Source organism: Pseudonaja textilis, chromosome 11 (assembly GCF_049901715.1).
Source record: "Pseudonaja textilis isolate UNSWEBS1 chromosome 11, rPseTex1.2, whole genome shotgun sequence".
NCBI lineage: Eukaryota > Metazoa > Chordata > Lepidosauria > Squamata > Elapidae > Pseudonaja > Pseudonaja textilis.
Window position 1 is genome coordinate 5,867,801 of NC_142000.1, and position 16,512 is coordinate 5,884,312.

The 16,512-nt window shown below is 42.5% G+C and overlaps 1 protein-coding gene across 1 annotated transcript in view; it reads left to right on the forward strand.

Moving 5' to 3' along the window:
- The first annotated feature begins 4,196 nt into the window (after positions 1-4,196).
- The window catches only part of LOC113445136 (receptor-interacting serine/threonine-protein kinase 2-like), a 33,262-nt gene continuing 20,946 nt past the window's right edge, over positions 4,197-16,512 (forward strand). Inside the window, exon 1 of the mRNA XM_026714157.2 lies at positions 4,197-4,318. The gene's annotated coding sequence lies outside the window, so the exon portion shown is untranslated. The remainder of the gene's footprint in view (positions 4,319-16,512) is intronic.

Sequence of the window (16,512 nt, forward strand, 5' to 3'; positions counted from 1 at the left end):
CTTGTAAACATCCTGGGGAGGTGTTTGATCCTTGCCATCCTCTTCCTAGGATTGAGAGAGAGGGACTGGCCCAACATCACCTAGTTGGCTTCAAACCTAAGGCAGAACTTGAACTCCCAGTTTCCCAGTTTGATGTGGCTTAACCATTACATTTTCCCCAAATGCAAACAGATTCCCTCATTGACTTAAGAGTTAAGGTGCTGATCTTCTTGGAATTATGGCAGAAAGCAAGAAGAAACAAAGGTGTATAGTTTGATCTCTCGGTTGGATGCTGCCAAAGAAACATGTCCAACCTGATTAACTAGATTGGTGTCCCAGTTGTTCATTGACTCGCTATTCTAGTCCTTGCTTTCTGTATATTGTAATGGTTGTGGTATGTGGGTAACCAACATGCCTTCTATTAGCAGTGTTTTTCAATCTGATACTCTGACTCAATTATTGCAATTGCTCCGTCTGCATTGCTCTCACACACAATATTTCATATTTGGAAGATTGCGATAGGGTAGCATTAGCTGAATATTAACTCAATATGGCTTCCAAAGCTGACAGTTGTCTCTGGAAATGATGGGTGCTCCACCACTGGAGGTTTTCAAGAAGAGATTGGACAGCCATTTTTCTGGAATAGTATAAGGCACGGTTGTCAAACTCCCGGCGGGTGAGCCAGATGTGTCACGTGCTGGCCATGCCCATGCCTGGTTTAGCGAAGGGGGGGAAAAAGTTCTGATATGTCACATGACGCTGTCGTGATGACACGAGTTTGATACCCCTGATATAAGGTCTCCAAGGGGTTGGACTTAGAAGAGTTCCAAGTTTCCTTCCACCCCTATTATTCTGCACTCTATGTCCTATCTTTTCACGTGCATCTAGCATGCTTCTGAGATAGACCTCAACCCATGTCCAAAAATAGTGAATTAGGTCAGGAGGGATGGAGGAGGAGTTGTTGAGAAGCATGAAAAGTAGTTGAGAAGCATCAAGGAGAGTCCCTCTTGCTACACTCAGCACACTTCCTCCAACAGGGCTATTTTTGGACATAGATTTAGCATATTTCCAAAACAGTGCTAGATTCTATCTTCCAAAATAACCTGAGTCATTAGCACAAGACATCTCTACAAGCCGGTCTTAAGTGGCAGGCAAACTGCCATTTAAGCAACTTTAAAGCTGGCTAAACTTTATATCCAAGGAAAATGAACCAATGGTTGGGCTTCCCATTCACTAATGAGGTTGGCAAGAAATGCAACTAGAAAACCATTGACACCATTATTGTCCTTAATTTGTCCAAAACCAGAGGTGGTATTCAACAGGTTCTAACCAGTTCTGGAGAAGTGGTAGTGGAAATGTTGAGTAGTTCGGAGAACCGGCAAATACCACCTCTGACTGGCCCCACCCCCATCTCTTCTCTGTCTCCCATCAAGTCCCAGCTGATCGGCTGGGTCTCCTTTTGTTGCCCTGCACAGGAGAATGGAGCTGGAAAGCAGGTTAGTAGGGTGGGGAGGGAATGGGGATTTTTCAGTAACCCCACCAAGCCACGCCCACAGAACCGGTAGTAATAAAAACTGAATCCCACCACTGTCCGAAATAGAATATTAATCTTTCCTCAGATTCCCATTTTTACATGGACTTCAAGGACCCCCCCCCAAACCATTCAAAGGGGTTGCCCATCCCTCTTAAGTGTCTTGAGGAGCATTTGTAAAACATGCCAACTTTGGTTAGTTTTTGAGTGGTTCAGTTTGTTGTGTGAACAGGGATGATTTAGCTAGTTTACCATTCCCTGAAACTCAGAGAATGAGTCAGTTTCATAACTAAGCTAATATATTAGCGATAAAATAAGATAAGCAAAACACAATTATTGTGTGCATGTAGCATGTGTATGTATGCATACTTCAACAAGATTGTCTACTTCTTTCAACGTGATGATATACTTCACCTACACAACTAAAACAAACCTCTGTTCTCCAGAACAAGCTGATCCTTAATTATTCAACTCAACAATCTTAACATCCCAAGTAAACAAATCAATGCATTACCTACCACCGTATAAATATTAAATCCCATTTGGAACAAATGCACAATTTGTTGTGCATAAACAACAATACACTAAAGCAACCAATTTGTGACGTTCTTCTTTTGGAAAAGATGAAGGCAATTGTCCTTTTGCTTTGATCACTGCGCGAGAGAAATGCATTATCTCCTTGATATCAAAAGGTATCAAAAGATTGATAGCAAAAGATTGAAGAGCAGCTAAGATGATTAAAGGCCTGGAAACTAAAATGTTTGAAGAACAGTTGCAGGAATTAGACATGGCTAGTCCAGAGAAAAAGAAGGACTCAGGGGGAACCTGATGGCAGTATTCCAGTATTGGGGGGGCTGCCACAAATAAGTGGGGAGGTCAACCTATTTTCCAAAGCACCAGAAGGCAAGAGAAGAAACAATGGATGGAAACTAATCAAGAAAAGAAGAAACCTGGAGTTAAGGAGAAACTTCCTAATAGTGGGAACAATTAACCAGTGGAAGAGAAGTTACCTTCAGAAGTTGTGGGTGCTTCATCCCTGGAGGTTTTTAAGAAAATACTGGACAGCCAGTTGTCTGATTTAGTGTGTGTCTCCTGCTTGAGCAGCGTGTTGGACTAAAAGATCCCTTTCAGGGTCTATTCTGATTAGATTAGATTTTTATCCAACATATGGACATATGGACGACACAACTCAATCAGGGCAAAGCAATAGATGCAATCTACATAGACTTCTGTAAAGCCTTTGATTCAGTGGTACACGACAAACTACTCCTAAAAATAAAATCCTATGTTATCTCTGGAACACTGCATAACTGGATAGAAGCATTCCTGTCAAACAGACAACAAATGGTCAAAATTGGGAGCGTCCTATCAAATTCTGTACCTGTCAATAGTGGTGTCCCCCAAGGCAGTGTTCTAGGACCAACTCTCTTCATACTCTACATAAATGACCTCTGTGATCACATTAAGAGCAACTGCGTTCTTTTCGCTGATGATGTAAAGCTGTTCAATACCACAGACAATACTGCTATCCTTCAAAAAGATCTTGACTATGTATCAGAATGGTCAAACAAATGGCAACTTCAAATCTTAACAAATAAATGCTCTGTCTTACATATTGCCAAAAAAAATCAGAAAATAAAATACAAGCTGAATAGTCAAGATCTTGTTGATGATCCAAGCTCTGTAAAGGACCTTGGAATACTCACCTCTAATGATCTAAGTGCTAGAGCCCACTGCAACTACATAGCCAAAAAGGCATTAAGAGTTGTTAACCTAATCCTACGTAGCTTTTTCTCTGGTAATATCACACTACTAACTAGAGCATACAAAACATTTGCTAGACCAATACTTGAATACAGCTCATCAGTCTGGAACCCACATTACGTATCTGATATTAGCACAATTGAGAAAGTCCAGAAATATTTCACAAGAAGAGTTCTCCACTCCTCTGCTCGTTGTAGAATACCTTATGCTACCAGACTTGAAATTCTAGAACTAGAAAACCTTGAATTACGCCGTCTTCGGTCTGATTTAAGCATGGTATATAAAATCATACATTGCAATGTCCTACCTGTCAATGAATACTTCAGCTTCAACCATAACAACACAAGAGCACACAATAGATACTAACTCAAGGTTAACCGCACCAAGCTTGATTGCAAGAAATACGACTTCAGCAACAGAGTGATCAATCTCTGGAATACTCTACCCGACTCTGTAGTTTCTTCCCCAAACCCCCAAAACTTTAACCTTAGACTGTCTACTATTGACCTCACCCCTTTCCTAAGAGGTCTCTAGGGGGCGTGCATAAGCGCACCAACGTGCCTACCCTCCCTGTCCTATTGTTTCTTTTATTGTTCTTTTATTTTTCTTATATGTACCCATTTCATGTATAACTATGTATACACTTATACTTATTATCTTGTAAACAATTGACAAATCAAATAAATAAATAAAAAAAACTTTGAGAACAATTATAGATGCTTGGGACATAATAAACTCACTTCAATTACTGAACCTAGTAATTAAGCTAGGTAGTGATGTTGTTAGATTCATTGATGTTCTGGAGACTTTTACAACCTTGGTGGAAAATGAGCTGTAACTCTTATTTAGGCATGAAAGAGTTACAATGAGAACTTGAACTGCCTGGGGGAATTTTGGGCCTCGGTCAGCTGAACAAGGAGGAGGAGTTTTATGTTGCAACTGACTCATTGCCATCTGAGCTTGAAGCTGTTTTGCTGATCCGGCTGCTAGAAATTTTGTCCACAAACTTGGGTTAAGACCATTCCTCTACTTGAATTCTTGGAGGTAAGTCCAGATTTTTTTTCCCCCCTGCAGGGAGTTTCTTCTGCATTCCACAATTCAAGGAGTAGTTTGGTCTCCCTTGTTGTTCGAGCAGCCTTCAGACTATTGCAAGTGGTAAAAAAATATACGTTTGAGTGTTTTATTGCTTAGAAGAGTAAATAGAACAGAACAGAACAGAACAGAATAGAATAGAATAGAATAGAATAGAGAAGGAATAGAATAGAACAGAATAGAATAGAATAGAATAGAATAGAATTCCTTATTGGCCAAGTGTGGTTGGACATACAAGGATGCAAATATTCTCAGTAAAAGAAAAGATACATTCGTCAAGAATCATAAGGTGGAACACTTAATGATTTGCAAGCTCTGATAAGGCAAAGAAAAACTTAAATGAGGAGCATTTAAATGACATGCGGTTGAAAAACTTCTTGGGTTGATCAGTTGATAATGAGATATGGAAAGTTATTCTTACCGTATCAGGGGAAATTCTCTCTCTCTTTCTCCCTCCCTCCCATTTTAAGATGTCTGTGCCACTTCATTTCAAAGTGATTTGTGTAATGATCCAGCCCCTTCTATAATTATTTCCCTGACATGTATTACTGAATGATTTGTTCATGAATTCTTTTTTTTATGTTCATGAAAAAAAATCAGCGGATTAAAAATATTCTTTTAATGTTTCCCTTTTATTTCCCCTGAAGGATTTCCTCCCCCTAATTCTTGTTTACAGTTAGATTTGAAATGGAATCTAATCTTTTCAATCATTTCCTTTCTGCAAAGCAATAATGCAAATGGTTCATCCTTAGGTGCCTTTTTAAGAAAAACCATTGTGTGGCCATTTACAAGTTGGTTTGTAAAAGTAAGTCCTATAGAATGGGGTGGTTTTACTTAAAAAGTGGGCATGTTTGCACTGTGGCGTCAGAGAATAATTTTCTAGAAATTAGTAGTATAAACTGTCCTGTTTATTTTCTTGTATAAAAGGAAATGAGGAATGGTTTTTACAATTGTCAACAAACATATTTATTTCCCTATTGAGAAAAGCTGCCAATTCATGACTTCTTAGAAGATGGTTTGGATATTTTAAATCATCTTTGGTCAGGAATAATGGGTTTTGATTTCCAGGTTTTTAAGGTTCTGCAAGCTTCTGGTTCCTGTTTGAGGTAGGAAAGGGATTTGCTTTTAGTTGGTTTTGATTCTACTTTTTGTTTGACCTATTTGTTGAATTTCATATTGCTGCTTCGGTGACTCGTTGATGCATTATAAGGTTGTGGTTTTGTCATGCCTTCAATGATAATGACCATGATAAAGATGATGATGGCTAGTCAACCATCTCTGAACAGCTGAGTAGCCGTGCCTTCAGGGAATTTAAACACAAGGAAAGCAATAGAGGAAATATCAGGCAGCACCAAGGAGTAAGGTAAAGCAAGTTCAAGACATTGGTTATGACAAAGGTCTCCAAATGTGGCCACTTTAAGTCCACAAGTCTTAAAGTTGCCAAGCTTGGGGACCCCTGGGTTATGATGATGCAGGTTCATTATTGGTGTGTCCCAAGTGACATAGAATAACAGAGTTGGAAGGGACCTTGGAGGTCATCTAGTCTAACCCCCTGCTTGAGCAGGAGAGTCTAGTCTGAATATTAGCCTCTATCTAGTGTGCAATGCACATTAAAAACAATGAAGGGTTGCAGCCACCATTTTCTTTTTTTTATTATCATACCCTGAAGACAGAGACAGCAAGTACATGGAGATGAGATGTTTAGTGAGCATCTAGACAGCCTTTGCCAATCTGATTTGCTGGGAACACAGATGGCTAAAGGGAGAGAGATCAAGTGAGGAAGTAGTCATTGTGGTGTCTGTCACAATGTAGGTTCACAGAACATAGAATCATAAGGCTTGGAGGTCTTCTAGTCCAGGAGTCTCCAACCTTGGCAACTTTAAGACTTTTGGACTTCAACTCCCAGAATTCCTCAGCCAGCTTTACTTGGTTGCTTTGCTGGCTGAGGAATTCTGGGAGTTGAAGTCCACAAGGAGTTGAAGTTGCCAAGGTTGGAGACCCCTGTTCTAGTCCAATCCTCTGTTCAAGGCAGGAGCCTTACATCATCCAATTAAAATGGTTGTCCAGTCTATTTTTGAAGATCTTCAGTGATGGAGCACCCACAACTCCAGAAGGCAAACTGTTCCATTGATTAGTTGACCTCACTGTCAAAAAAATTTTTTTCTCTCCATCTAGGTTGGCTCTCTCTTTGAAAAGCTTCCACCCAGGTTTGTTTTGCCCTCTGGGGCTTTGAAGAATAAGTCAACCCCCTGTTCTCTGTGACAGTCCCTCGAGTATTGGAAGTTCTTGAAGACTGTTTTCATGTTCCCCCCTAATATCTTTCTTCAATAGGCTGGATATACCTAGCTAGAAGGACTCAGGGTGACACGATGGCAGTTTTCCAGAATTTGAGGGGCTGCCACAAAGAAGAGGGGGTCGACTTATTCACCAAAGCACCTGAAGGCAGGACAAGAAGCAATGGTTGGAAACCAGTCAAGGAGAGAAGCAACCTAGAACTAGAGAGAAATTTCCTAACAGTGAGGACAATTAACCAGTGGGACAGCTTTGCCTTCAGACGTTGGTGGGAGCTTCATCCCTGGAGGTTTTTAAGAAGAGACTGGACAGCCATTCGTCTGAAATGGTATAAGTTCTCCTGCTTGAGCAGGGGGCTGGACTAGAAGACCTCCAAGGTCCCTTCCAGCTCTGTTCTGAATTAAACCCTTGTATGGATTAGCCTTCAGATCCTTTTATTATCTTTGTTTGCTTTTCTCTGCATGCTTCCCTTACTTCAGTTGTGGGTTGGATATGGATACTTATGGTGAGGATGCTTGCAAAATAGAGTAACTAAGGGATGGGCTACTTGTGCCTTGAAATGGGTCTCCCCATTCACCTTCGAATATTTTTGCAGCTTTCTCTGCTGCTGCCAGTAGACGTTGCAAGAGATGCAGGGAAGTCAAGGGTTTTTTTTCCTGAAATTTCAACACCTCGTAGGGGATTCCCCTATTTCTGAAATTGCTCCATAGCTGGAGGTTTTCAAGAAACCTCAACAATCATTGGTCTGAAATGGTATGAAGACTCCTACCTTGGGGGTGTTGGTTTTTCCTCCAACTTCTGGTAGTTTTTTTTTTTTTAATGTCTTTTGTGCCCGTTGTGCCTTCTTCCACAAACTCTACTTAAAAATTAGATTCACGAAGTTTGCCAAGCCAGTCAGGAATGGTCCAGAGATATCTTGGCTGAATGGGGTTTGAATCTGGACCTTCTCGGTCATGATTCTATGCTTTAATTGTTGCATTACGTTGGCTTTACGACAACTGTATTTCTGGTTGGAACAACATTTTCAAGGTTTGTGCTGGGAGCCGGATCAGCCAAGTCATCAAGAACTGCTTTTGTGCCGATAGGGAATTCTCCTCCTCCTCCTCCTCCTCCTCCTCCTCCTCCTCCTCCTCCTCCTCCTCCTCCTCCTCCTTCTCCTCCCTAGTCCCTAGTCCCTCCTCTTCCTCCTCTCTGTGTGTGCCTTTGGATCTGTTGACTGGCCAAATCCCTTGGTAAGATATCAGTGGTAAGATTCAAAAATGTTTACTACCAGTTCTGTGGGCGTGGTTTGGTGGGCGTGGCTTGGTGGGCATGGCAGGGAAAGGTTATACTGCAAAATCCCCATTCCCTCCCCACCCCACTAACCTGCTTTCCAGCTCCGTTCTCCTGTGCAAGGCGACCAAAGAAGACCCAACCAATCAGCTGGGACTCTGGAAGCAGAGAATAGATGGGGTTGGCGGGGCCAGTCAAAGGTGAGATTTGCTGGTTCTCTGATCTACTCATAATTTCCATTACTGGTTCTCCAGAACTGTCAGAATCTGCTGAATACCCACCTCTGTAAGATATCAAAGATAGTTGGCCATTGCCCCCTTCCTAAGGCTGGCAAAGAGGAAGTGGCCCAAGGTCACCCAGCTGGCTTTAAAAATCTACAGGAAGTCCTTGACTTATAATCATTCATGTAGCCACTGTTTGAAGTTACGATAACACTGGAAAAAGTGACTTATGATGAGCTCTCAACCTGTCATAATATCCTGATGGTTACCTGATCAAAACTCAGTTGCTTGGCAACTGGCAAGTATTTCGGATAGGTGCAGGTCACGTGATCATTCTCTGTGACCTTCCCAGGGAAAATTCTGAACAGCAACTATCCAATAGGAGAAGCCCGATTTGCTGAACTATCATACAATTTGCTTACCAACTGCAGCGAGTCACTTACAACCGGGGCAAAAAGATCATAAAGGCAGGTGTGGCTCACTTAACAACTGCCTTGCTTTGTAACAAATTCTGGTCCCAATTGTGGTCGTAAGTCAAGGACAACCTGCACTTTTTGCCACTAAAATGATTTCCAACCTTTTTGTTTAATCAATTGACTTTCAAACACCCCATTCCTGGATTTGTATGGAAAAACCATACAAAACTCTTTGACTTACAACTGTTTATTTCGTGCCCATTCAAAGTTACAATGGCACTGACAGTTGATAAGAAAGGCAGACTGCGTTGAGCAGGCTGCTGGGAGCAAATGTGACTTTATCCTGTGTTGTCGTGGCTTATCTGTGTTCCTGGCGTCTTCCCAACTATGTGAGTTTTGCCGTGCTTTCAAGTCTGAAATTCTTGCTCCTGCCCTGCCAAACTAATTACTTCAGTTTGACTTGTTTGGACTTTAAGTTATAGTTTGTGTTGACCATGTTTTAGACATAATTTTCTGCGGTCAAAGGTTGTTCCTGGGAGAGTTTTTCTCCAGCCCAGAAGATAACCAGGACATTGGGGGCAAAGTTGGAGATAATAAAGGGTCTCCTACTGATTATCCGACTGTGTTGCGTTCGTGCCACGGCCCTTTGGCTCATCACAGTACCACTGTAGTCCAGCTTCTTGCCTGCAGATTCGGTCTTAATTGGTGTGATAGGAAAGGAAAAGTGAAAGTGTGGAGATGGAAGAAACAAACATTGAAGCAACTCTTTTCTGAACAGGAAGGGTGGAACAGTCTGACTCTGTTTGCCTTCCTTTGTAGTCTAGATCCCCAGTTTGGCTCCTGGTATGGGATAAGAGTTAATAGTAAACCGTGCTGGCCTTTTGTTCATCAGTCCCAAGGCAACATTTTTTTAAAAAAAATCCCCTGGCATAAATATTTAACTTCCTTTCATTTACTTTGCTAATTCCCGTCCCTTCTTAACCTGAACAAAAAGAGCTTTGAATTCCCCACATTCTAGACAAACAAGGAAATAATTCATTGTCTCAAGTTTAGCTCTTAAAATGGAATATTCGGTGGAGCAGCTGTTTCATTGATTCAGTGGTTCTTTGGTGCTTTCGGTGGTCTTTTTAAAAAAAAGGCTCTTTGGTTATGTATAACGTGTATAAACTCTGGGTCTGCGTTCGAAGTAATGCACCCCATAGGAAGTAGAACTCTGAGGCAGGTATAGATTCCTCAACTGTTTATGGAGCAAATTCAAATTAAGGAAAACAGTTCAGCTCTGGAGAAAAAGGGTCCAATATTCTCTGCTTAGGGAATACCAAAGTACCCTTCTGTTGTTTCTAAATTACAGGTAGTCCTCGCCTTACAACAATTCACTTAGTGACCATTTGAAATTACACTGGCAACTGGAAAAAGTGACTTATGACCATTTTTACACTTATGACCATTGTAGCATCCCCATGGCCACGGGATCAAAATTTAGCTTGGCAACTGACTCATATTTATGACCGTTGCTGTGTCCCAAGATCATGTGATCCCCCTTTTGCGACCAACTGACAAGTCAGTGGGGAAGCCTGATTCACTTAACAACCATGTTCCTAACTGAACAGCCGCAGTGTCATGCCCCTGTCGGAATCTGATTCAAAGGGGGAGGCCGAACAGCTGACAGGGAGTGGGAGCGTGGCTCCGTTGGATGTGGAAGAAACTGGGAAAAAGCAAAGGCCGGCTGGGCAGAGCAGGGCAGAGGTAAAACAAGGGAGAGGGGGTCAGAGGAAGACCCAGGCCCACCCCCTCTTCATCCTAGGTCACACAGGGAGGAACAGAGAAGGGAGCAACGTGAGTTGTGTGGCTTATGGGGGGAGGAAAGGGCCCTGATTCCCTTCATTAGCTGCAGCTGGGAACACAGTGTTTAAGAAGGGAGTTTGCGCACAGCTTGTGTGAGTTATCTTTTATGGTTGAGGCTTGTCTGGGTTCCTGGCGTCTTCCCAACAATGTATGTTTTGTTGGCCTTTGAAGTCTGCAATTCCTTATCCTGCCCTGTCTAGTTAATTGCTGCAGCATGGTTTGTGTGGATTTTTATTTACAGTTTATATGTACTTTGCTTTCGGACTGAATTTCTTCCACTTAAAGACTGTTCTTGGGAGAGATTTTTTTCTCCAGCCTAAGGTAACTGGACATTGGGGGCAAAGTTGGAGGTATTAAAGGGACTTTTCTTACTTATGTGACTGTGTTGCCTTTGTGCCACGCCCCTTTGGGTCATCACACGTAGTATTCCCTTAATGATGGCAAGAAAGGTTGTAAAATGGAGCAAAACCCCACGGAACAACGGTCTCACTTAGCAACAGAAATGTTGGGCACTGATGTGGATGTAAGTTGAGGACCACCTGCCTTGCTTCAAATTCTTCTTCCATGCTGGCTTCTGGGAGTTTTGCGCTTTAATGGCGCTTCGGTTCTTTCTAGTTTTAGGGTACCTTCCTGCCTTTCATTCCCCATGTGGGAGTTTCCTTCCTTGTTGCAGGCAGCATGTCTTTGATTTAATCTTCATTACCGAACTTCGGTAATTAGTCCTTCAGTTTCACTGAGATCCAGTGCCAGGTTTGTGTTGTAATTCAGAGATTTGTGCTGGGCAAAAAACAGGTGTCTTATGAGATAGGTGGCAGGGATAAGGAACTGTAAGACTCCCTCGATGCTGCTAGGCTGCTACTATAGGTACAGACTGGGGAGTTCTTCAAGGGTTGGAAGTCCAACCATGAACTTACGAAGAAATTTCCTGATAGCGAGAACCATTAATTAAGGGAACGGCTAGCCCCAAGGGAAATCAGGAAAGACCAGGTTGTTCAAATGACTATATGGATTTATTTGCAAAAATCTGAACCACTAACAGATAAAAGGAAATTGGGGGTAGGTAAGAGTGGAAGTCTATGGAGGTTCACCATCATCCAGGTTCATGGTTGATTCCAAAGGTGCATTTTTCAAGAGGCAACTGGACTTTCTGGGGGTTTTTTGAAGACGTTTTGCTTCTCATCCCAGAAGCTGAAGAAGGATGAGAAGCAAAACCAGGGGTGGGATTCTACTAGTTCGCACCTATTTGCTAGAACCGGTTGTTAACATTCTAAGCAGTTTGGAGAACCGGTTGTTAGAAGAAATTACTGGCCTAATCCTGTAAGGAAGGCAGGAAGGAAACATTCTGGTGTTGCTTACAGAAACTGCCTCTCCATTAACCCTTATTACCTTCTTGGCAGGACTAGACTTCCTGTCTCAGGAACCTCTCTGGAGTTTTTTCCCCCTCCTTTGCTGGTTACTTTGCTTGTGTGGAGTGACCATTCAAAGTTACGATGGCACTGAAAAACGTGACTTATGACCCTTTTTCACACTTACGACTGTTGCAGCATCCCCACAGTCATAGGAGGCCAGGCGAGGAGATGTGTGCCTCGATGTGAGTGATATTGAATTGGCCACTCAGCCAATAACATGACCACCAAGCCACATCCACCCAGTCACATGACCCACCAAGCCACGCCCACCAACTAAGCCACATCCACAGAACCAGTTGTTAAAAAATTTGAATCCCACCCCTGAGCAAAACATCGTGCAAGAAAAAAGAAGAACTAGGAAGTCCGGTTGCCTCCTGAAAAAGCACCTTTGGGATAAGGGTGGAAGGAATTCGAGGTGGACTGGACTTGGATCTCTTGTGGGCGCGAAGGGACTGATGACTCTTTCCCTTGGGCTCAGCCTGGTCATCTCCTATCTTGCCTTTAGAAGTTGTGGGTGTTCTATCACTGGAGATTTTCAAGAAGAAATTGGACAGCCGTTTATTCAGAATGGTACAGAGTCCCCTGCTAGACTACAAGACCTGCATGGACCCTCCCAACTGTGTTATTCTGTATTCTATGTTCCACGTCCAGCCAACTTCTAGCTTCCCATCCTGACTTCATCTGAGGTGCTTATTTTATCTCTCCATATAAAAGCAATACTCACGCATCATCACAAAACCTCCAGAACTGTGAAGCCTACAAAACTTGACATTTGGCACTTACGCTCCTCTTGGTTTCTAGAGGCTCACTAAGAAAGGGTTTTTCGAAATAACCACCAGAGCATTAGCATTTCCTATATTATTATTATTATTATTAACATGCTCTGATGCTAAGGAGTTCCACTCCCCCTCCCCACCTGAAAAGAAATCTGTTCCAAGTGCAAAACACAAGCAGAGGAGAGGAGAGTTTTCAGTTTTAGTTTCCCAGCACCAAGCAGCTTTAGTAGAGAACAGTTGAGCTTAGCCATGCCCAGGCTCCTTGCTGTCTCCTTGCTCCCACAGCAAATACCATTTCACTTTCCAAACAGCCCTCAACTCTCTCACACACTGACAGGATGCTAGCTGATGGGTTCTGGTAAGCAGAGGCACAATTCCCCCCACCCCCCTTATTTTCCTCCCAAAAAACTAAGCCCGACCACATAGTTTCATACTGAAGCACACGTATCGAGCTCGTGTTATATAAACAGACTTAACTTGGTTACTGAGTTGACTCGTTTTGGGGACTGACATTGAACGGCACCTCATAAAAACTAACCAGTCAGGCTGGATTCGTGCAACATGCTAAACCAATCATTACATAACATACAGTCCTAGGTTAAAAATACTCATCCTTTGGCTCAGAGACGAGGAAAAATTGGGAACCTGTTGAAAACATTCCCAGAATAAAATATGTTCTACAAAAGTTTCCAGAATCAAAACTTTCCTCAGGCAACTTTGACACTTTCAGGATTGTAATGATTGATATTTAGGGGATTTTTTAAAAAAACTGAGAAAGTATAAGTGGATTTCTACTGCCTATGATTTTACTGTGTACAATCCAACGTTGTTTCCAATTATTTTTCCCTCCTCTCCACACAGCAGCTTTTGGCATCTTTGTTTATACGGTTCAAACATCTGTTTGGTTAGGCATTGTGTTTATATTTCAAATAGAGGAACCCACATAAGATGGGTGTTCAGATGGATCGTACTTGTTTACAGGTAGTCCTCAATTTATGACCATAGTTGACCCCAGGATTTTGGTCATTAAGTGGCCATCATATGACCAAACTTGATTTATAGCAGTAACTGAGAGAGGGATCTTGGAGTCTTAGTGGACAACCAGTTAATATGAGCCAGCCGTGTGCAGCGGCAGCCAAAAAAGCCAATGCAATCCTAAGCTGCATTAACAGAGGGATACAATCAAGATCAAGGGAGGTGCTAATACCACTCTATAAAGCCTTAGTAAGGCCACACCTAGAGTACTGCATCCAGTTGAGGACACCACACTATAAAAAAGATGTTGAGACTCTAGAAAATGTGCAGAGAAGAGCAACCAGGATGAGTAGAGGATGGAGGCTAAAACATACAATGAATGGTTGCAGGAACTGGGCTTGGCTAGTCTAGTGAAGAGGAAGGACCAGGGGAGACAGGAAAGCAGTCTTCCAATATTTGAGGGGATGCCACAGAGAGGAGGGGGTCAAGTTATTTCCCAAATCACCTGAAGGCCAGACAAGGAATAATGGATGGAAACTGAACAAGGAGAGATTCAACCTGGAAATAAGGAGAATTTTTCTGACAGTGAGAGCAATCAACCCATGGAACAGAAGTTGCCTTTGGAAGTTGTGGGACTTCATCACTGGAGGCTTTCAAGAAGAAATTGGACTGCCATTTGTCAGAAATGGTGTAGGGTCTCCTGCTTGGGCGGGGAGTTGGACTAGATGACCTACAAGGTGTCTTCCAACTCTGTTAATCTATAATCATGCTCCAACGCTGGAAGTTTTTAAGAAGAGATTGGAAAACCACTTGTCTGAAATGGTAGAGGGTTTCCTGCCTAAGGAGGGGGTTGGACTAGAAGACCTCCAAGATCCCTTCCTTCTCTTCTCTTCTCTTCTCTTCTCTTCTCTTCTCTTCTCTTCTCTTCTCTTCTCTTCTCTTCTCTTCTCTTCTCTTCTCTTCTCTTCTCTTCTCTTCTCCTCTCCTCTCCTCTCCTCTCCTCTCCTCTATTCTATTCTATTCTATTCTATTCTATTCTATTCTATTCTATTCTATTCTATTCTATTCATTCCTTACTCTATTCATTCCTTACTTTACTCTACTCTACTCTTATTTCCTATTCTATTTTGCTTAATTCATATTCTATTCTATTCTGTTCTGTTCTATTTTTAGATGGCTTGTAAAACTTCCTGGTTTTTAAGCAGTTTACATGTTGGTTCAGTAAATCCAGCTATCTAATGGGAATTTTCTCTCTTTTGCAAGCTTTCTCTTTGTGCTCTTTGTCTGAAACAAAATAAGCAAAGAAAGATTAAGCTTACGCATGATTTAACCTTCTGGATAAAAGAGTGTGAGCTAATTTTCTCTGAAGTCTTCCTCAAATGCTTTCCCTCCTAGCGTCCCTTAGATAAGATCAAGCCATGGATAGTCCTTGCAATGCCTTTATTTAGTTTCTTGGGCCTTGTGAAGACAACCGGGCTGTGAATGATCCTTCCTGGATGCTACTGTCTGGGTTGTCTTGTCAACACTTCCATAGTTGCCATATTCAATGTTCTGTCTCACTGTTCTTCTTTCCAAAAAGATGAAAGAGTACAAACTCACACAAACACACAGGCAGGCAAGCTGACTTGGACTTCACAGAGTTAAGTCTTTATAACAGATAATGTCCTTGGCATTCCAACACGCTCTGCCTGCCAAGTCCGAAATGATAACAAATAAAAGCTACTCACTGAAACTTACAAGGCAGACCACGAAAAACATTCACAACGAAAAACCTGAAAGAAGAGTAAACTTTGCCCCGTACAAAGTTCCAGCCCACAACACACCCATTTTTATCCCCTGTGGGATGTGGCTCAATGACTCAGCTCACTCTCTGACCCTCCCACGCCTTCTACGTTGCTGCTCACGTTTCTCCCTACGACGCTGCCTAGGATCAAGCCAACATTCGTCCTCTTGACTCCCTGTCAGGGGCTGCTCCGATATGCCTTCCTCCTGATTAATCTCAGGCTGTTCCTCTAGGTTGTCTGCTGAAACCTGAGGCATTATCAGGGAGGAAGGCATTGCCAGAGAGGAAGGTCCTGGGGAGGAAGGCATTCCCTCTTCCTCCTCCTCATCTTCCGAGTCCTCTTCCTCTAACAGCACAAGGCTCGGGAATTGGAGCCACAACAATTCAGTATGATCCAAATGCCCCAAAACAGGAGGGATCTCTGATACAGGTAGCCCTTGACTTACGACAGATTGTTTAATGACTGTGTCAGCTTTGAAAGCCATATTGAAACCAGACACTCTCACGCTGCCACATTTGAGCCCGGGAGTGGGAGGGTGGAAGTTCTTTGGGCATATGTAGTTAGACAAAATAACATTATTTTTGTAGTTCAAGATCATGCTATTGTGTGCATATGTGAGGGGAAGTCTTCAGTTGGGACGGATGGTGATTGGGGCATGTGATATGAAGATGGGTGCAGGGGATGGATTTGTAGTTTTGATTATTGCAAGGAAGCCCGGAATTTTCAGATTTGGGATTCCCCCAGTTGTCCCAGTTACTATCCAAATAAAAATAACTTTTGAGCGATGTCTGTCTCGGGGTTATTGGTTGGAGAGGAGGTTTGCTGGAACGCTGACATTCTGTTTGAAATTTCAGTGGCGCTGAAAAAAAGTGACATATGAGCGTTTTTCACACTGGTGATCGTCACAGCATCTCCATGGACAGGTGGTCAAAATTCGGGTGCTTGGCAGTTGGCCCATAGTTGTGATGGTTGCAGCATCCCAGGGTCATGTGGTAACTTTTTGCGACCCTCTGACAACTCAGAAGTCTGATTTACTCAACATAACTTAACAACTGCAGTGATTCACTTAACAGATGTGGCCAGAAAGGTCATAAAATGGGGGCGGGGGGGAAACTGTCTTGCTGAGCAATGGAAATTTAGGGTTCAGTTGAAGTCA